The sequence below is a fragment of the Procambarus clarkii genome, chromosome 21 (genome assembly GCF_040958095.1).
Source record: "Procambarus clarkii isolate CNS0578487 chromosome 21, FALCON_Pclarkii_2.0, whole genome shotgun sequence".
In the NCBI taxonomy this organism is placed as follows: Eukaryota; Metazoa; Arthropoda; class Malacostraca; order Decapoda; family Cambaridae; genus Procambarus; species Procambarus clarkii.
Window position 1 is genome coordinate 9,185,957 of NC_091170.1, and position 22,200 is coordinate 9,208,156.

Consider the following 22,200-nt stretch of genomic DNA (forward strand, 5'->3'; position numbering starts at 1 on the left):
CAGAGAGCAATATATCTTGGATAAGTCGCTCCACGATATTGTTGCTTGGACCATCGACTTCCTTTGATATTACATATTTACATCTTATTTTGTTATGAAATGATATTTTTTCAGAGTAAAATTATGTTTTCTCATGTTCTGCATCCAGCATCCACATTATAGTGAGTACATATACCATATTACTTCATTGCTTACGTAATGCTAGGAAGGTTTGAGTAGCTTTGGGTCTTTAGTGGACAGAATCTCCAATAGATGGGGCGAGAGTCGCCCCATCTCTCTCGACCGGGAGGGAGTCGAAACTTAAATTAAAATTGCTATATCATTGGTCTCCAACATGATATATTTCCTTTGATGCACTCACAATAACGATTATAGTTCAGTCTTTCTGGAGGCATGTAATATTTTAGGCTTTATTAGCGTATCTTTGTTAATTACACAACATATTGGCAAGTGCGTAGGCGTCTGCACTCCATGACCGAAGAGCTACTGAACGCCACTATAAAAACATATATATCTTCACTTGAGCTTTAAATATGTCTAATGCAATGTATTTAAAATAAAGCTTATATTTCTATCTTTCTTAAGACGTATAAAACATTTGTGTTTATTAACGAATTTACGTAAAATAAACATTGTTCTGAGAGAGAGTTGCTCTGTCGCTCAGTCTATGCGGGGGTCGGAGCTCGGCGATTATTAAAATACATGAATCTTCATTAGAACTTTAATTATGTCTATGATAAAGTGTTTAAAATGAGCCTTATATTCCTATCTTTCTTGAGGCATATAAAAAATTTACGATTATTTACAAATTTACGTGAAATAAGCATTGTTCTGAGAGAGAGTTGATCCGTCGATCGATCTGTCCGGGATCGGAGCTCGGCTATTATAAAAGTACACGTATCTTCGCTTTAAATTTAAATATGCCCATGGTAAGGTATTTAAAAGGAAGCTTATATATCTGTCTTTCTTGTGACATATAAAACTCTTACGTTTATTAAGGAATCTGCGTGAAATAGGCATGGTTCTGAGATGAATGCTGCGGTTTTCGAGCTCGACGAGCGATGAAAACTGCCACTTTTATACAACTACAAATATATTCGGTTTTACTTAAAATATTTGTCTGGTAGAGGTTTAACATATAGATCGCGTTTCTGTCTTTCTTCTGACTAATAAATAATTTTGGTTTAATCAGTTATCAAGATTTTTCAACAATATTCTTTCAGCGTTCGTCTTTTCCAACTTGGGCGACCCTTTTGGAAGCGCGATACTTGGGTTAACCCATCCTATAGTTGGGTCTGATTCCAACTGGGGTTCGAATACTTGCAACATCCTTCCTCTCGCTTCTGTCGTGCTTTAACTTTTACCCCTCCTGTGGTTCCTGTTCCTCTTCATCGCCTCCCTCTTTCTGTCTGACCATCTCGCTTACAGGATTCTCTTTCTGTTCGTATTTTTAATATTTATCCTCGTATTGTTCCTTCCTTGCCCCCATGGTGAGTCCCCCTTCCAAAGTTTTGTACATCCTTGACCCGCATCACAAAAGCTTTTACCCCTCCTATGGTTCTGAAACGCCTTTTCCTTCAGCACTTTTCTTCACACTCCCACTCTGTTTCCATCTTCACCGATGGGTCTAAGTCTGCAAACGGTATGGGCTACTCTGTTGTTTTTCCTGACCGTACTTATGTGTGTCGCCTCCCTTTGGAGAATAGCATCTTCACAGAAGAACTTTATGCTACTCTCTCTGCTCTCCGTCTCTTGCTTTCTCATTGTCAATCCTCCTTTGTGGTTGTAGTTGACTCTCGTAGTGCCCTCATGGCTCTAGGGTCAATTAATCCTGTCCATCCGTTGATCATCGAGATTCAACATTGACTGTTTCTTATTTCTAGTAAATTTAAATCAATAGAGTCTTGCTGGGTTCCCAGCCATATTGGTGTTTCTTTAAATGAGCGTATGGATGCTGCCACTAAGGAAGCTATCCGTTCTTGTCCCATCTCCCGTAAAGTTATTAATTATTCCGACTTTTATCCAGTTATTCATTCCTCCTTGGCATTCTTATTGATATTGGTATTCTTGGTGATATTTAGCACCATCTGATTATTTCGCACTTTGATGGTGCTACATAGCCTTCCCGGTTTGGTGCCTTCTTTTGATAATTACTTACTTAACTGCCTCAACACTTGCCTCCTGCCTCTTAAGAAGATCACAAGCCAAGAACAAAAACATATGCCAACCAGCAGTGGACAGGCCACCGATTTGTCAAGCCTCCTCTCTCCACATCCAGATTCTCTTCCAAGAATTTCACCGCCCCATCCTTCTTCCTCTCACATCCTGTTCAAGCCCTTTGGACATCAAAACAAAACAAAAAACATTATATGCAGTTATGGCATAAAGTATACTCGCTGTTTGGTCAGCGAGCACTTATGTAGCCTCAATAATCAGTAGAGGTTTATAGGCCCAAGACATCAAACAAGATGTATTGTTCTGCATCATTTTGTTTTTCTTGTTATGCTCCATTTAGATTATGCATTTCAAATATGGTCGCCATACCGTAGAATGGACATAAAGTTACTTGAACGAGTGCAGCGAAGAACGACAGTTGCTCCCAAGAACTGAAGACCTAACATATGGCGAGAGCTTAAGATGTCAGTAATTATCAGAACAAGGTGCCAAGCTGGGAAGACTATGAAGCACCGTCGAGAAGTTAAAATATCTCAATGTATATTATCTAGAAAGGTGAAGAGTAAAGGGCAACGTGTCTGAAGTGGTAACATGGGCGAAAGGTTATAACAAAAGGAAATTAAAAACTGTTAAACATATCCAAACTGTAATATATTTAAAATATGCTTAGTAAAGGTTACAAATATAGTTTACCATCTAGGGTGGTTAGGTCAAATAATAATGAACGCAAATGGATAATCATGGGATTAAAAACCTTATCGGTAGGTCAAAAACTTTTATCAAAGGCCTGAGAATGGGGAAGTTATTCTTGAACAACAAAATCCCAAACTAGTTAGAATTGTTAAAGAAATAAGGAGAGCATTAACAAATTATGAAGTGTGTATAGAAGACCAGGCAATGACCATTTCTAAAACTTTTTGTTCTGATATATTAAAGATTCAGGAAAAGACGGCACAAATTATATCTGAGGCAGGTCAGGTAACTGATAAAGAAAAGAAACGTGACGTATTCCAAATAAAATCTTCGTCTGTATTTACTAAAGAAACTCAACTATGCATTCAGCAGAAAAAATCTTTGAAGGTCGAGAGGACTGAGTTAACTAGTTTAGTAGTTACTTGCGAGGAAGTTATTAAACAAATATGCAAACTAAAGGCAAACTAGTCCCCAGAGCCAGACAAAACATTATCCAGGGTGCTTAGGTTCTGTAAAGTAAAGCTTAGTGACCCATTGTCTACCATATTTAATAAATCATTAGACTCGAGCAGAGTACCGGAGTGATGGATGGTTGCTGATGTGGTGTCAATTGCTGGAAATGGATTTAATTGATAATTGAAAAAAGCAATTCGTTTTCATCTTGAAAAACAGATTCATAAAGAAATCACAACATGGTTTCATTAAGGGCCGCTCATGTTTAAGAAATTTTCTATCATTCTTTTCCTGTACATTTCAAGAAGGTGATAGTTGGAAGGATTGTGACATTCTACAACTTGACGTCAGCAAGGACTTTGATGCTGCGCCTCACAAGACTAAAGAGCTGGAGGCACATGGTAATCGGGGTTTATCCTATTAGACCTATCAGGTTGGATCAGACCTTGGTTATTGAAAAAGACAGCAGAGTGTTGCCAAGAATGCAGTTAAATCAGACATGGATTTAATTCCCATGTGGGAGTTAAACTCCCATGTAAGAGTTAAATTCCCAAAAGTGCAAACAGACAATCTGTACAGACTTTCCACGTGGACAAAAGATAAGTAGATGCAGTGTAATGCTGTAAAAGGTTGAGATTTGAGCTAAGTAATAATGATACTAGTTCCCATATATCACATGGACAATATTGAAAATTTGAAGTATTTATTGGAGAAATATCTAGGAGTCAGCATCTCCGGGATCATAAGAAAATAATCAATGCATAAACATACGAATAAGGCATCTAGGATACTGAGACTAATTTTTATCAAGTGTTACCCTCAACACATCAAATATTTCCTCCAAGAGTGGAAAACGTATTGTATTGAGTTTATTGTTTAACATTACAATCACTAGTCCCTGGGGCTGGTCACGGGTCACCACCTGGTCCCTGGGGCTGGTCACGGGTCACCACCTGGTCCCTGGTGCTGGTCACGGGTCACCACCTGGTCCCTGGGGCTGGTCACGGGTCACCACCTGGTCCCTGGGGCTGGTCACGGGTCACCACCTGGTCCCTGGTGCTGGTCACGGGTCACCACCTGGTCCCTGGGGCTGGTCACGGGTCACCACCTGGTCCCTGGGGCTGGTCACGGGTCACCACCTGGTCCCTGGTGCTGGTCACGGGTCACCACCTGGTCCCTGGGGCTGGTCACGGGTCACCACCTGGTCCCTGGTGCTGGTCACGGGTCACCACCTGGTCCCTGGTGCTGGTCACGGGTCACCACCTGGTCCCTGGTGCTGGTCACGGGTCACCACCTGGTCCCTGGTGCTGGTCACGGGTCACCACCTGGTCCCTGGTGCTGGTCACGGGTCACCACCTGGTCCCTGGTGCTGGTCACGGGTCACCACCTGGTCCCTGGGGCTGGTCACGGGTCACCAACTGGTCCCTGGGCTGGTCACCACCTGGTCCCTGGGGCTGGTCACAGTTCACCACCTGGTCCCTGGGGCTGGTCACGGGTCACCACCTGGTCCCTGGTGCTGGTCACGGGTCACCACCTGGTCCCTGGTGCTGGTCACGGGTCACCAACTGGTCCCTGGTGCTGGTCACGGGTCACCAACTGGTCCCTGGTGCTGGTCACGGGTCACCACCTGGTCCCTGGTGCTGGTCACGGGTCACCACCTGGTCCCTGGTGCTAGTCACGGGTCACCACCTGGTCCCTGGGGCTGGTCACAGGTCACGACCTGGTTTCTGGGGCTGGTCACAGGTCACCACCTGGTTGCTGGGGCTGGTCACGGGTTACCACGTGGTCCCTGGGGCTGGTCACCACCTGGTCCTTGGGGCTGGCCACGGGTCACCACCTGGTCCTTGGGGCTGGTCACAGGTCACCACCTGGTCCCTGGTGATGGTCATGGGTCACCACCTGGTCCGTGGGGCTGGTCACGGGTCACCACCTAGTGCCTAGTGCTGGTCACCACCTGGTCCCTGGGGCTGGTCACGGGTCACCACCTGGTTCCTGGGGCTGGTCATGGGCCACCACCTGGTCCCTGGGGCTGGTCCCTGGTGATGGTCATGGGTCACCACCTGGTCCCTGGTGTTCGTCACGGGTCACCACCTGGTCCGTGGGGCTGGTCACGGGTCACCACCTGGTCCCTGGTGCTGGTCACGGGTCACCACCTGGTCCCTGGGGCTGGTCACAGGTCACCATCTGGTCCCTGGGGCTGGTCACGGGTCACCACCTGGTCCCTGGGACTGGTCACGGGTCACCACCTGGTCCCTGGGGCTGGTCACGGGTCACCACCTGGTCCCTGGGGCTGGTCACGGGTCATCACCTGGTCCCTGGTGCTGGTCACGGGTCACCACCTGGACAATAGTCAACTCTTCCACGTGTGACACTTGTGGAGGAGCTTCACTCCGGTGATGACTCCACTCCATACTGCAAATGTATACACCAAAATGTTATATAATTAAACAAGTTAATATTTACAATATACTGTATTGTTACCAGAGTCAAAATTACAATAATCAGTAACAAGAACAAGAAATTGAGAAATCAAATGTTTAAATAATTGACAATAAGCTTTGTCTATTTAAATTAATTTTGTTGTAAAATTTTAAATAAAGACAACTGAATAAGAAATAAAAATACAACAATTAAGGAATTAATATAATGGCTAAATATAAGTCTCATCAATTATTATTGTATAAATTACTCCATAAATACAAGCCAGAAAAACATCCACAACAAATAAATACAACTTAAAACAGTCAAGCACAACAAGAAAATATACAATTGAACACATTCCAGAACACATAAGTTATACAAAGATATAAAACACATTTCCACGTGGCAGAATTATTAGTAACAAAAGTATCAGGTAAGTTCCACTGATCCCCCTTTTGATCCTCAAAAAATTTGAGGATCAAAATGGTGAAAATAATTAATTTATTTAATTATTCATAATAAGTGACAGATTTAAATAACAGAAGTATATAATAGTAAAAGATTAAGTAAATGAGAAATGAGCAAATTAAAAGTGAAATATTACAAAACGATATGATGCCTACATGTCCCACCAAGAGCACTTCATTTCACCCTCCCCCTCCCTGTCTGACCCATTGTTGCCGTGAGGGGACTTGGTGGGCGGCTGCCGGAGTGTGATTCTCCATGGGACAGTCCTCTGTCCTTTTGTAGCCTTATGCTCCTGCAGCTGTCCTTCCGAATTATGCTGGATGACTTTTCCTTTTCCTTGTGTTTCATTTTTCTCCCCCATCTTATCCTTTCTTATTGTCATTTCCCGCCGACCTTTTGCCTCTCTTGACTATCCTTTCGGCTTTCTTTGGTTTTGACGCCCGGGTGTTTGAGGTGGCATACTCTCTCACCCGTAGAACTGTGGAGCCTGACGTCGCGAGCGAGGGGAAGCTTTTATTGTCAATCCTTCTTTCGTCACTGAACCCGATCTCGACAGACTGACAGTTCTTAAGGTAGTGTTTGTGGGGCGTATACTCACGACGGACCCGTAGGGGGCCCCGGCAAGACCGGCAACATGTCTCTTGTTGGGTGTCCTGTCTTCTAACTGTGGATCCGTGGTGGGTGTGAGGACACAATCGTGAATGAAAGTCTTCCCTCTTGTTTCCATGCCGATGATTCCGGTTCTTATGACTTCTCAGGCTCCTTGGGTGGGCGACCAGGCCCATGAGTCGGCCTGTGTTGGAAGACTGGGCTCTGTAGCCCCTGCTATATTAGGCCCAGACCTAGCTCCTCCTCGGACCCTCCTGACTACTCCCCTCGGCTCCCCTCCCTCCTCTGTAGTTGGGTTGAGCCCTAGGCCCCGAGCGGTGACCACCTCATCCCCTGGCCGAGCTACGACTCTCATTGTAACTATTGCACCTTTTAAACCCCCCCCCCCCCTTCTCTCTCTCTCTCTGGGGGTTCTCAACGCAGTTCCCGCCGTGGCCGCACTTACCCGATTCCTTTCCATACTAATTTGTACCACGCCTTGTTTGGTCAACCTACATGGACTAAGTACTTTGACCTCCAATCATTTAGATTCTACTCCTGACGATTTTTCCCTCCATAGGCACCTTGTTTATTCCGTGGATGCCTCTGTTACTTTCAACCCCACCCGTCCCAGTTCACGTGTCGTTGCTGCTCCTATTCAGGATGCAGTTACCCGCTTGGCGAGACCTCTGTTCGGGTCTCCAAGAACTCTTGGTTAAATGCTAGTGTTGGCACTATTCTCCTTCCACACCGTGTTGCGACCAGTGTTAGGAATCTAAAAGACTGCCACGAAGACTCTGTAATAGGTGCTGGAAGTTTGAGCATGGTGCCCTTCAATGCTTCTGTACTGTCTCTCACTGTCCCCTGTGTGGGGACGAAGGTCACTCTAAGTCGGAGTGTACTTCTTCCCAGGCTCGCTGCCTTAATTGCGGTGAAGCCCACCCTACCTTCTCCTACGCGTGTAAACATTACAAGCTTGATGCAGACGTCCTCAACTTGAAGCACCGGGAACGTTTCTTTTCCTGAGGCGAGGGGCCAAGTTCGCTGTCTCCCCCCTTTCGCTAGCGTCTCTTATGCTCGCAATGTTGCACTCTTCATCTCCTCGTTCTTCCCACCTTCTTCAGTCTCACAACCGTTTCCAGGCCTTAGACCCAGACACGCCCACCGCCGCCTCTCCAGTTCCTTTACGTTCTGTCGAGAAGGGTCCCCCTCCTAGTTCTCTGTCTGGGGTTCCCCTTCTTTCTACCCTGTCTGTCATATCTCCTGTGTCTTCTTTCTCATCTCCCCTCGATCCTCCTTCCCGTCTTTCTCCTCCGTCTCTTAGCTCTCCACGCCGCCTGTCTGTGCAGGCTGATGTCCATCACTCTTCCAGTGATCATCGTGTTGTTCGCTCTCCTCCTTCTTCTCCTGTTGAGATGCTTGAGTCTGTTGCCTAGTTCGTTGTTGCTGGAACAAATGTCTCTGAGTTAGAAGCGAAAGTCTGGCTTATCTCCTTCCTCCTCCCCGGCGGGTAAGACGGCTTCGCTTTCTTCCTCGCGCTCCACCTCTGACTCTATCACTCCATTCCCTCCCGTTTCGGTGGTCGAGCCCCCTGTTCCTGATATCGAGGTTTCTTTGTCTCCTGCTTCCCTTTCTGTTTCTGCCCTTGCTGAGATGTGCTCCCCGGTTTCTGCCCCCTCCTCCTCCTCCTGCTGTCCTTGACCCTCGGTTGTCTCCTCTTCCCAAGTGTGGCTGCAGGTCCGCCTCTGGTCTGTCCTCCCACTCTCTTCCCTCCATCCGTACTCAGTTTACCCATGCCCCCTAACTCAGACTTCGCTGACCCTGATCCTGCGCTTCTATGACGTGCTGTGTTTCTTTTTAACCTTTGTTTCTCCATTGTTCTGTGTTGCTGTCCTTTCTCTTCTTGTCGATGTCTATTCTTCAATGGAACATTCGTGGATATTACGCCAATTTTCTTGAACTCCAACTTCTGCTTGCACGATTTTTGCCCGTTTGTGTCTGTCTCCCGGAATCGATGCTTGGTGCTCGTCCTGGTCGCTTTCGTGGCTATTCCTTTCTCTCCCTCCCCCCTCAGCTGTTGCTGGGGCTCCCAGCTCTTCTGCTCTCTTGATTCACTCTGATGTTCCATTTGTCCCCTTTTTTCTTCGCCTCTCCATTGTTCTGCTGCTCGTATCTTTGCGAGGAAATGGTACACCGTTTGTTCCATTTATCTCCTCCCGAGTGTCCCGCTTTCTCTTCCCGATCTTAAACACCCTATTGGACTCCTTGCCAGAGCCTGTGCTCTTGCTGGGTGATTTCAATTGTCGACATAACCTCTGGGGTGATGTTTTGACAAACACCCGGGATCGCCTTCTCGAACCGTTCATCCTCTCTTCTTCCCTGTCTGTTTGGAATTCTGGTGAGCCCACTCATTTGGAATCTCAGACTCGCACCCTTTCCTGTCTTTATCTTTCTCTCTGCTCGTCGTTTCTTTACTTGGATTTCACGTGGAGGGTTCTTGATGACCTCCACAGCAGTGACAATTTCCCCATCCTTGTTATTTTTTTCTTTTTTCACCCTCCCCTCTCCTTTCTTAGGTCGCAGTTTACTACGGCAGACTGGACCCTATTTACCTTCCGTGCTGTTCTCTCCGACCTTTCCATTCTGCCTCTCCCTCGTGCCTTCCTCCTTTTTCATGACACCATCTTCAACGCTGCCCTTTGCTCTATTCCTCGCTCTTCCTCTCGGGGAACATGGAAGTGCATTCCCTGATGGAATGTAGATTGTGCTCTGGTTGTCCGCTGTAAGCGTGCAGCCTGGAAGAGACACTGCCGCCGGCAGAAGGCCGGTTCTTTTCTTTTGTTTCGGAAGGCGAGTACAGTGGCCCATAGGACCATCCGTTCAGCTAAGCATGAGTGCTGGAAGTCTTGTTTCTTCCATTATGTCCGAAACTTCTCTGCCACAGATATGGAAGCGTATCCGCAAGATTGTGGGTAAGTTTGTTTCCGATGCCTCGCCGGTCCTTCACCTCTGTGGTACTCTTGTGGTGGACCCGTTGTAGGTCGCGACCGAACTGGGTTCCCACTTTTCTTCTGTTAGCTCTGGTTCTCATCTTCCTCAATCTTTCCTTCTTCATAAACCTGTTCTTGAATCTCGTCCTATATATTTCTGCAACCATCTCAGACTTCCCTATAACGATCCCTTCTCTCTCTCTCTCTCTCTCTCTCTCTCTCTCTCTCTCTCTCTCTCTCTCTCTCTCTCTCTCTCTCTCTCTCTCTCTCCCTCTGAACTTCAGTCTGCCCTGGCCCTCTGTAGTTCTACGGCGGCAAGCTCCGATGGCATTCATTATGAGATGCTTCGCCATCTCCCTCCGTGCACGTCTCATTATTTACTGAGTCTGTATAATTGGGTCTGGGCGTCATCGTCAGTCCCTGAGCACTGGCTCGATGGTGTTGTCCTCCCTGTTCGGAAACCAGGGTCTCTGGGAACATCCCCTAAGAACTTTCGCCCTATTGCCCTCACGAGTTGTGTCTGCAAACTCTTTGAACATCCCTAAGAACTTTCGCCCTATTGCCCTCATGAGTTGTGTCTGCAAACTCTTTGAACATTTGGTTAACGTTCGTCTGATGTGGTTCTTAGAACACTATCACCACCTCTCCCCTTCTCAATTTGGTTTTCGCAAATGACGCAGCACAACAGATGTCCTGGTGAACTTGGAGGTCTATATTCGTACTGCTTTTGCTGGAAGACCTCAATTGTTTCTGTCCTTTTTGACCTGGAAAGGACTTACAATACCACCTTGAGATATCATATTCTATCCCAACTTTATTCTTTTGGCCTTCGTGGTTATCTCTTTCTCTTCCTCCAAAGCTTCCTCTCTCGTCGTTCCTTTTGAGTGAGGCTTGGTACCACTCTCTCTGCCCCTTTTCGGTAATACGAGGGTGTACCCCAAGGTAGTGTTCTGAACACTACTCTGTATCTAGTTGCCCTCATTGGCCATCTTTCCTCCTTTCCGTCTGGCGTCTTCTCCCCCCCCCCTCTCTATGTCGACGATCGTACCCTTTGCTATCAGGGGTAATTATTCGCCTCTTCTTCAACGGAGGTTTGAACTTGCGACTGATGCTGTGTCGTCTTGGGCCACCGGTCATGGCTTCCGGTTCACTACGTCTAAGACTTGTGCTATGACGTTTACTCGGAAGCATGTCGTTCTTCGTCCCTTTCTGTCGCCCTATGGCCATCCCCAGTACAAGGATTCCGCTAAGCTTTTGGGATTAATCTTTGACACTTGTTTGTCTTTGTCACCCCATATCTCTTACCTCAGAGCTGAATGCTCTAAGGTTCTTACCCTCCTTAAGGTTTTGTCCCATACTTCTTGGGGAGCAGATAGGCGCACTCTCCTTGCATTACATTCCTCTCTTGTCCTGGCTAAACACGATTATGATTGCCCTGCTTACTCATCTGTTTCTCCTTCTACTCTTCGCCGTCGTGATGCTTTGCACTATACTGGGTTGTGTCTCAGCTCTGGTGCCTTTCGTTCGACTCCCACCCTTAGCTTGTATGTTGACACTGGCTTCCTCTCTCTCTAGGACCGCCGTGATCGCTACTGTCTTCGCTATCTTGCGTGGTCTTTGCAACATCCTTCCTCTCGCCTCTGTCGTGCTTTGAGTTTACCCCTCCTGTAGTTCCTGTTCCGCATCACAACTTCCCTCTTTCTGTCAGGTTATCTCACTTACAGGATTATTTTTCACTTCGTATTTCTAATATTTATCCTCGTATTGTTCCTTCCTTGCCCCCGTGGCGAGTCCCCCTTCCAAAGTTTTGTACATCCTTGACCCGCATCACTAAAGCTTTTACTCCTCCTACGGTTCTGAAACGTCTTTTCCTTGAGCACTTTTCTTTACACTCCCACTCCGTTTCCATTTTCACTGATGGATCTAAGTCTGCGGACGGTGTAGGCTACTCTGTTGTTTTTCCTGACCGCCCTTATATGTGTTGCCTACCTCTGGAGACTAGCATCATCACAGCAGAACTTTATGCTATTCTCTATGCTCTTCGTCTCCTGCTTTCTCTTTTCCTTTGTGGTTGTCGTTGACTCTCGTAGTGCCCTCAAGGCTCTCGCGTCCTTCAATCCGGTCCATCCAGTAGTCGTCGAGATTCAACATTGACTGTTCCTTATTTCCAGTAAATTTTTGTCAGTTGAGTTTTGTGTACTCTTCAGGGTATTGTGTCTTCATGGCTTTCCTCCTACCACCGTAACCGGCGATGAGAAACGGCTCTAGCAAGGTTGCCATGCGCGCTTAACTCATGGTCACTTAATCGAGCGCAGCCCTGCTCCTTATTGTAGACATTGTATTGTCTCTTTTACAGTCATGCATATCCTTGTTGAATGTCATGACTTCTAGGACGAGTGTGTGTCTTGTTTTGCGACTGTCCCTCATGGCCACTTGTCCCTCGATAGAATTCTTGATGAATCAGATACTATTGATATCGTAGATGGGATCTAGTAGATGGGATCGCCATGGGTTCTCCCCTAGGTGTCCTGTTTCGAACTTCTACATGGGTACATCGAACAGAAGGTCTTAGTTGACATGAATTTGAAACCGGCCATATACTGCAGGTATGTTGACGACATTTTTACACAGGTACCTGATGTCAGACATCTGCAGGAGCTGAAGGAGGCATTTGAGCAGAATTCTGTGTTGCGTTTCACTTACGAGATGGAGAAGGATGGGAAGCTGCCCTTTCTAGATGTAACAGTCATGGAGAGGAGCGGAGTTTTCCACACTGCAGTCTACACTAAGGAAACAAACATAGGAATGTGCCTGAATACCAACAGTGACTGCCCAGACAGGTACAAGAGGAGTGTCGTTAACGCTTATGTCGACCGTGCTCTCAACCTCAGCTCAGAATGGAAGCAAGTCGACGAGGAACTCTGTAGGGTAAGGCAGGTCCTAGTCAACAACGGCTTCTCCAATGGTTTCGTGGAAGACATCATAACAAGGAAAGTGAAACGCCATGCAATCTCAGAAGAGACAACTAACACAACACCTATACCCCCTATTAGACTATTTTATAGGAACTTCTTTTCCACAGCCCATAAAACGGAGGAAAGGGTCCTGAAAGATATTGTTAATAGGAACGTTATCCCTACAGACAAAAATCAGAAGATACAATTGACAATTTACTATAAAAAAAAAACGGCCAACCTACTCATGAGAAACTCTCCAGACACAAAGCAGAACGCTTTAAAAGAGACCAACGTCGTCTATGCCTTCAAATGCCTCCTTGGGGACTGTAAGCCTCAAAAAACTCAGTATATAGGCAAGACAACAACATCTCTTTCCAGACGTTTAACGATGCATAAGCAACAGGGCTCCATTAAGGAACATATAGTTTCTTCCCACAACCAAACCATCACCAGAGGAATCTTAGCAAACAACACAGAAATCATCGATAGATACAGCGATAGCAGGCGGCTTGACGTCTGCGAGGCACTACACATCAAAAAGTCAACACCAGCAATCAACAGCCAATTAATGCACAACTATATTCTACCCACTTCAAGACTCCGCTCCAATATAGAAGCATCAAGAAATATGGGCCAATAAAAATAGGCCTTCTGCAGTTACCTACCTTTAATACCTGTTTGTATTTCATTGTTTCGTGTTCTGTCTTGTGTTAAAAGTTTATTTTCACCTCATCCAAAACTATTGTAACATGTCACTTCACCCAAATGTAGGTATAAAAACTCGAAAGATGTTTAAGCTCTATTCAGTTAAAGTTGTGTGTGTGTGTGTAAACTAAAGTCTTTGAAAATGTAATAAGTTTTACGAAACGCGCTCAAGTGTCACGTCAGACTAGAAATAGAAATGAATTTTGGAGAATTGATTTTTGAATTACCATCAACAGTGAAAAGAAACGTAAGAAAGATAGAGAAAATTCGTGTTAGAATTATTAATCTTACTTTTTCAGTCATATTTAATAATATATATATATATATATATATATATATATATATATATATATATATATATATATATATATATATATATATATATATATATATATATATATATATATATATATATATATATATATATATATATATATATATATCATCAAGAGGAGCCTCACCACAGCTGGATGCCCAGCTGAAAGAGAGCCCCGTTACCTAACGCCCCGTAACTCTGATGCTCTTATTGGTCGCCCGGATGGTATCACAGTGAACCCCTGGAAGAATGGCAAGCAGTTGGTATGGGACTACACGTGCGTATCAACCCTGGCTAACACCTACATTAACCTCAGTGTTGCACAACCAGGTGGCGCTGCCACCCACAGGGAAGCAGCCAAATCCCGTAAGTATAGTGAACTGGAGCACCACTACAATTTTGTCCCCATTGCTTCTGAGACACTCGGCGCCTGGGGTAAAAGTGCTACCAGTTTTTTGAAGGAACTGGGTTCTAGGCTCATTGAAACAACAAGGGACCCAAGAGCTGCAAGCTTTCTTTTCCAGCGCCTCAGTGTGGCGATACAGAGGGGAAATGCGCACTGCATCCAGGGTTCCTGCCCGCCATCTGAGGAGCTGGAGGAACTCGACAACCTATGATAACCATCTTTGTAACCCATATGTAACTCCTTTTTTGTAACAAATTTCAAATAAAGTAAATATATATGTGGACATACAAAAGAATGGGGGTGGTAGGAGAAGATAATATTAGTGTTCAGTGAGAAATCACAAGGTCTCCTCTGAATACTTTTTATTTTCTTCTCCGAGGCTATGGGTCCCCACATTGGCACTAGAGGTGGTACCCTCACAAATATATATATATATATATATATATATATATATATATATATATATATATATATATATATATATATATATATATATATATATATATATATATATATATATATATATATATATATGTCGTACCTAGTAGCCAGAACTCACTTTTCAGCCTACTATGCAAGGCCCGATTTGCCTAATAAGCCAAGTTTTCATGAATTAATTGTTTTTCGACTACTTAACCTACCTAACCTAACCTAACCTACCTTTTTCGGCTACCTAACCTAACCTAACCTATAAAGATAGATTAGGTTAGGTTAGGTAGGGTTGGTTAGGTTCGGTCATATATCTACGTTAATTTTAACTCAAATAAAAAAAAATTGACCTCATACATAATGAAATGGGTAGCTTTATCATTTCATAAGAAAATAATTAGAGAAAATATATTAATTCAGGAAAACTTGGCTTATTAGGCAAATCGGGCCTTGTATAGTAGGCTGAGAAATGCGTTCTGGCTACTAGGTACGACATATATATATATATACATATATATATATATATATATATATATATATATATATATATATATATATATATATATATATATATATATATATATATATATATTTATATATATACAAATATATATATACATATATATATATACATATATATATATATATATATATATATATATATATATATATATATATATATATATATATATATATATATATATATATATATATATATATGTCGTACCTAGTAGCCAGAACGCACTTCTCAGCCTACTATGCATGGCCCGATTTGCCTAATAAGCCAAATTTTCATGAATTAATGTTTTTTCGACTACCTAACCTACCTAACCTAACCTAACCTAACTTTTTTCGGCTACCTAACCTAACCTAACCTATAAAGATAGGTTAGGTTAGGTTAGGTAGGGTTGGTTAGGTTCGGTCAAATATCTACGTTAATTTTAACTCCAATAAAGAAAAATTGACCTCATACATAATGAAAAGGGTAGATTTATCATTTCATAAGAAAAAAATTAGAGAATATATATTAATTCAGGAAAACTTGGCTTATTAGGCAAATCGGGCCTTGAATAGTAAGCCAAAAAGTGCGTTCTGGCTACTAATAACGACATATATATATATATATATATATATATATATATATATATATATATATATATATATATATATATATATATATATATATATATATATGTCGTACCTAGTAGCCAGAACTCACTTCTCAGCCTACTATTCAAGGCCCGATTTGCCTAATAAGCCAAGTTTTCCTGAAATAATATATTTACTATAATTGTTTTCTTATGAAATGATAAAGCAACCCTTTTCTCTATGTATGAGGTCAATTTTTTTTTATTGGAGTTAAAATTAACGTAGATATATGACCGAACCTAACCAACCCTACCTAACCTAACCTAACCAATATTTATAGGTAAGGTTAGGTTAGGTAGCCAAAAAAAGCTAGGTTAGGTTAGGTTAGGTAGGTTAGGTAGACGAAAAAACATTAATTCATGAAAACTTGGCTTATTAGGCCAATCGGGCCTTGAATAGTAGGCTGAGAAGTGCGTTCTGGCTATTAGGTACGATATATATATATATATATATATATATATATATATATATATATATATATATATATATGTCGTACCTAGTAGCCAGAACACACTTCTCAGCCTACTATGCAAGGCCCGATTTGCCTAATGAGCCAAGTTTTCCTGAATTAATATATTTTCTGTAATTTTTTTCTTATGAAATGATAAAGCTACCCATTTCATTATGTATGAGGTCATTTTTTTTTTATTAGAGTTAAAATTAATGTAGATATATGACCGAACCTAACCAACCCTACCTAACCTAACCTAACCTATTTTTATAGGTTAGGTTAGGTTAGGTAGCCGAAAAACTTAGGTTAGTTTAGCTTAGGTAGGTTAGGTAGTCGAAAAAACATTAATTCATGAAAACTTGGCTTATTAGGCAAATCGGGCCTTGAATAGTAGGCTGAGAAGTGCGTTCTGGCTACTAGGTTCGACATATATACATATATATATATATATCTGAAAACTCACACCCCAGAAGTGACTCGAACCCATACTCCCAGAAGCAACGCAACTGGTATGTACAAGACGCCTTAATCCACTTGACCATCACGACCGGACAAAATGAGGTGATAGCCGAGGCTATATGAACCACCCCACCGCCGGCATTCGGATAGTAATCTTGGGCATAGCATTTTACCAAATCACCTCATTCTTTGGGGCACACGTGAGGAACACAAATGCGAACAAGCCTGAATGGTCCCCAGGACAATATGCAACTGAAAACTCACACCCCAGAAGTGACTCGAACCCATACTCCCAGAAGCAACGCAACTGGTATGTAAAAGACGCCTTAATCCACTTGACCATCACGACCGGACAAAATGAGGTGATAGCCGAGGCTATATGAACCACCCCACCGCCGGCACTCGGATAGTAATCTTGGGCATAGCATTTTACCAAATCACCTCATTCTTTGGGGCACACGTGAGGAACACAAATGCGAACAAGCCTGAATGGTCCCCAGGACAATATGCAACTGAAAACTCACACCCCAGAAGTGACTCGAACCCATACTCCCAGAAGCAACGCAACTGGTATGTACAAGACGCCTTAATCCACTTGACCATCACGACCGGACAAAATGAGGTGATAGCCGAGGCTATATGAACCACCCCACCGCCGGCACTCGGATAGTAATCTTGGGCATAGCATTTTACCAAATCACCTCATTCTTTGGGGCACACGTGAGGAACACAAATGCGAACAAGCCTGAATGGTCCCCAGGACAATATGCAACTGAAAACTCACACCCCAGAAGTGACTCGAACCCATACTCCCAGAAGCAACGCAACTGGTATGTACAAGACGCCTTAATCCACTTGACCATCACGACCGGACAAAATGAGGTGATAGCCGAGGCTATATGAACCACCCCACCGCCGGCACTCGGATAGTAATCTTGGGCATAGCATTTTACCAAATCACCTCATTCTTTGGGGCACACGTGAGGAACACAAATGCGAACAAGCCTGAATGGTCCCCAGGACAATATGCAACTGAAAACTCACACCCCAGAAGTGACTCGAACCCATACTCCCAGAAGCAACGCAACTGGTATGTACAAGACGCCTTAATCCACTTGACCATCACGACCGGACAAAATGAGGTGATAGCCGAGGCTATATGAACCACCCCACCGCCGGCACTCGGATAGTAATCTTGGGCATAGCATTTTACCAAATCACCTCATTCTTTGGGGCACACGTGAGGAACACAAATGCGAACAAGCCTGAACGGTCCCCAGGACAATATGCAACTGAAAACTCACACCCCAGAAGTGACTCGAACCCATACTCCCAGAAGCAACGCAACTGGTATGTACAAGACGCCTTAATCCACTTGACCATCACGACCGGACAAAATGAGGTGATAGCCGAGGCTATATGAACCACCCCACCGCCGGCACTCGGATAGTAATCTTGGGCATAGCATTTTACCAAATCACCTCATTCTTTGGGGCACACGTGAGGAACACAAATGCGAACAAGCCTGAATTTTCCCCAGGACAATATGCAACTGAAAACTCACACCCCAGAAGTGACTCGAACCCATACTCCCAGAAGCAACGCAACTGGTATGTACAAGACGCCTTAATCCACTTGACCATCACGACCGGACAAAATGAGGTGATAGCCGAGGCTATATGAACCACCCCACCGCCGGCACTCGGATAGTAATCTTGGGCATAGCATTTTACCAAATCACCTCATTCTTTGGGGCACACGTGAGGAACACAAATGCGAACAAGCCTGAATGGTCCCCAGGACAATATGCAACTGAAAACTCACACCCCAGAAGTGACTCGAACCCATACTCCCAGAAGCAACGCAACTGGTATGTACAAGACGCCTTAATCCACTTGACCATCACGACCGGACAAAATGAGGTGATAGCCGAGGCTATATGAACCACTCCACCGCCGGCACTCGGATAGTAATCTTGGGCATAGCATTTTACCAAATCACCTCATTCTTTGGGGCACACGTGAGGAACACAAATGCGAACAAGCCTGAATGGTCCCCAGGACAATATGCAACTGAAAACTCACACCCCAGAAGTGACTCGAACCCATACTCCCAGAAGCAACGCAACTGGTATGTACAAGACGCCTTAATCCACTTGACCATCACGACCGGACAAAATGAGGTGATAGCCGAGGCTATATGAACCACCCCACCGCCGGCACTCGGATAGTAATCTTGGGCATAGCATTTTACCAAATCACTTCATTCTTTGGGGCACACGTGAGGAACACAAGTGCGAACAAGCCTGAATGGTCCCCAGGACAATATGCAACTGAAAACTCACACCCCAGAAGTGACTCGAACCCATACTCCCAGAAGCAACGCAACTGGTATGTACAAGACGCCTTAATCCACTTGACCATCACGACCGGACAAAATGAGGTGATAGCCGAGGCTATATGAACCACCCCACCGCCGGCACTCGGATAGTAATCTTGGGCATAGCATTTTACCAAATCACCTCATTCTTTGGGGCACACGTGAGGAACACAAATGCGAACAAGCCTGAATGGTCCCCAGGACAATATGCAACTGAAAACTCACACCCCAGAAGTGACTCGAACCCATACTCCCAGAAGCAACACAACTGGTATGTACAAGACGCCTTAATCCACTTGACCATCACGACCGGATGTCCGGTCGTGATGGTCAAGTGAATTAAGGCGTGCTATGCCCAAGATTACTATCCGAGTGCCGGCGGTGGGGTGGTTCATATAGCCTCGGCTATCACCTCATTTTGTCCGGTCGTGATGGTCAAGTGGATTAAGGCGTCTTGTACATACCAGTTGCGTTGCTTCTGGGAGTATGGGTTCGAGTTACTTCTGGGGTGTGAGTTTTCAGTTGCATATTGTCCTGGGGACCATTCAGGCTTGTTCGCATTTGTGTTCCTCACGTGTGCCCCAAAGAATGAGGTGATTTGGTAAAATGCTATGCCCAAGATTACTATCTGAGTGCCGGCGGTGGGGTGGTTCATATAGCCTCGGCTATCACCTCATTTTGTCCGGTCGTGATGGTCAAGTGGATTAAGGCGTCTTGTACATACCAGTTGCGTTGCTTCTGGGAGTATGGGTTCGAGTCACTTCTGGGGTGTGAGTTTTCAGTTGCATATTGTCCTGGGGACCATTCAGGCTTGTTCGCATTTGTGTTCCTCACGTGTGCCCCAAAGAATGAGGTGATTTGGTAAAATGCTATGCCCAAGATTACTATCTGAGTGCCGGCGGTGGGGTGGTTCATATAGCCTCGGCTATCACCTCATTTTGTCCGGTCCTGATGGTCAAGTGGATTAAGGCGTCTTGTACATACCAGTTGCGTTGCTTCTGGGAGTATGGGTTCGAGTCACTTCTGGGGTGTGAGTTTTCAGTTGCATATTGTCCTGGGGACCATTCAGGCTTGTTATATATATATATATATATATATATATATATATATATATATATATATATATATATATATAAGCGAACAAGCCTGAATGGTCCCCAGGACTATATGCGTCTGAAAACTCACACCCCAGAAGTGACTCGAACCCATACTCCCAGGAGCAACGCAACTGGTAACTACGGGGCGCCTTAATCCGCTTGACCATCACGGCCGGACAAAAGGAAGTGATAGCCGAAGCTATTTGAACCACTTCCCCGCCGGCAACTCGGATGGTAATCTTGGGCATAGCATTTTGTCAAATCACCTCATTCTTTGGGGCACACGTGAGAAACACAAATGCGAACAAGCCTGAATGGTCCCCAGGACTATATGCGTCTGAAAACTCACACCCCAGAAGTGACTCGAACCCATACTCCCAGGAGCAACGCAACTGGTAACTACGGGGCGCCTTAATCCGCTTGACCATCACGGCCGGACAAAAGGAAGTGATAGCCGAAGCTATTTGAACCACTTCCCCGCCGGCAACTCGGATGGTAATCTTGGGCATAGCATTTTATCAAATCACCTCATTCTTTGGGGCACACGTGAGGAACACAAATGCGAACTAGCCTGAATGGTCCCCAGGACTATATGCGTCTGAAAACTCACACCCCAGAAGTGACTCGAACCCATACTCCCAGGAGCAACGCAACTGGTAACTACGGGGCGCCTTAATCCGCTTGACCAACACGGCCGGACAAAAGGAAGTGATAGCCGAAGCTATTTGAACCACTTCCCCGCCGGCAACTCGGATGGTAATCTTGGGCATAGCATTTTATCAAATCACATCATTCTTTGGGGCACTTTGGATTAAGGCGCCCCGTAGTTACCAGTTGCGTTGCTCCAGGGAGTATGGGTTCGAGTCACTTCTGGGGTGTGAGTTTTCAGACGCATATAGTCCTGGGGACCATTCAGGCTTGTTCGCATTTGTGTTCCTCACGTGTGCCCCAAAGAATGAGGTGATTTGATAAAATGCTATGCCCAAGATTACCATCCGAGTTGCCGGCCCGCTAGGAGCACTTCCTGTCACCCTGGCAGACAACACCTTAGGTCACGGCCCACTAGGAGCACTTCCTGTCTGCCTGGCAGACAACACCTTAGGTCACGGCCCACTAGGAGCACTTCCTGCCACCCCGGCAGACAACACCTTCGGTCACGGCCCACTAGGAGCACTTCCTGTCACCCTGGCAGACAACACCTTAGGTCACGGCCCACTAGGAGCACTTCCTGTCACCCTGGCAGACAACACCTTAGGTCACGGCCCACTAGGAGCACTTCCTGCCACCCCGGCAGACAACACCTTCGGTCACGGCCCACTAGGAGCACTTCCTGTCACCCTGGCAGATAACACCTTCGGTCACGGCCCACTAGGAGCACTTCCTGTCACCCTGGCAGACAACACCTTAGGTCACGGCCCACTAGGAGCACTTCCTGTCACCCTGGCAGACAACACCTTAGGTCACGGCCCACTAGGAGCACTTCCTGTCACCCCGGCAGACAACACCTTCGGTCACGGCCCACCAGGAGCACTTCCTGTCACCCCGGCAGACAACACCTTAGGTCACGGCCCACTAGGAGCACTTCCTGTCACCCTGGCAGACATCACCTTAGGTCACGGCACACCAGGAGCACTTCCTGCCACCCCGGCAGACATCACCTTAGGTCACGGCACACCAGGAGCACTTCCTGCCACCCCGGCAGACATCACCTTAGGTCATCATGATCCACACAAGTCTCAGCTCACCACAACCACAACTACCACTAATAGGTAAGCTCTAGTAGGTAAGGTACTAATAGGTAAGCACTAGTAGGTAAGGCACTAATAGGTAAACAGTAGTAGGCAAGACACTAATAGGTAAGCACTAGTAGTTAAGGCACGAAGAGGTAAGTACTAGTAGGTATGGCACTAATAGGTAAGCACTAGTAGTTAAGGCACGAAGAGGTAAGCACTAGTAGGCATGGCACTAATAGGTAAGCACTAGTAGGTCACTAATATGTAATCACTAGCAGTCACTAATTGGTAAGGCAATAATTGGTACAACAGTAATAGGTAAAGCAGTAAT

The 22,200-nt window shown here is 45.1% G+C and overlaps 1 protein-coding gene across 1 annotated transcript in view; it reads right to left on the reverse strand.

Annotated features, from left to right (window-relative positions):
• Positions 1-2,804: 2,804 nt before the first annotated feature.
• LOC138366927 (ficolin-2-like) overlaps positions 2,805-22,200 on the reverse strand; it is an 87,761-nt gene continuing 68,365 nt past the window's right edge. The window contains exon 6 of the mRNA XM_069328192.1: positions 2,805-5,733. The gene's annotated coding sequence lies outside the window, so the exon portion shown is untranslated. The remainder of the gene's footprint in view (positions 5,734-22,200) is intronic.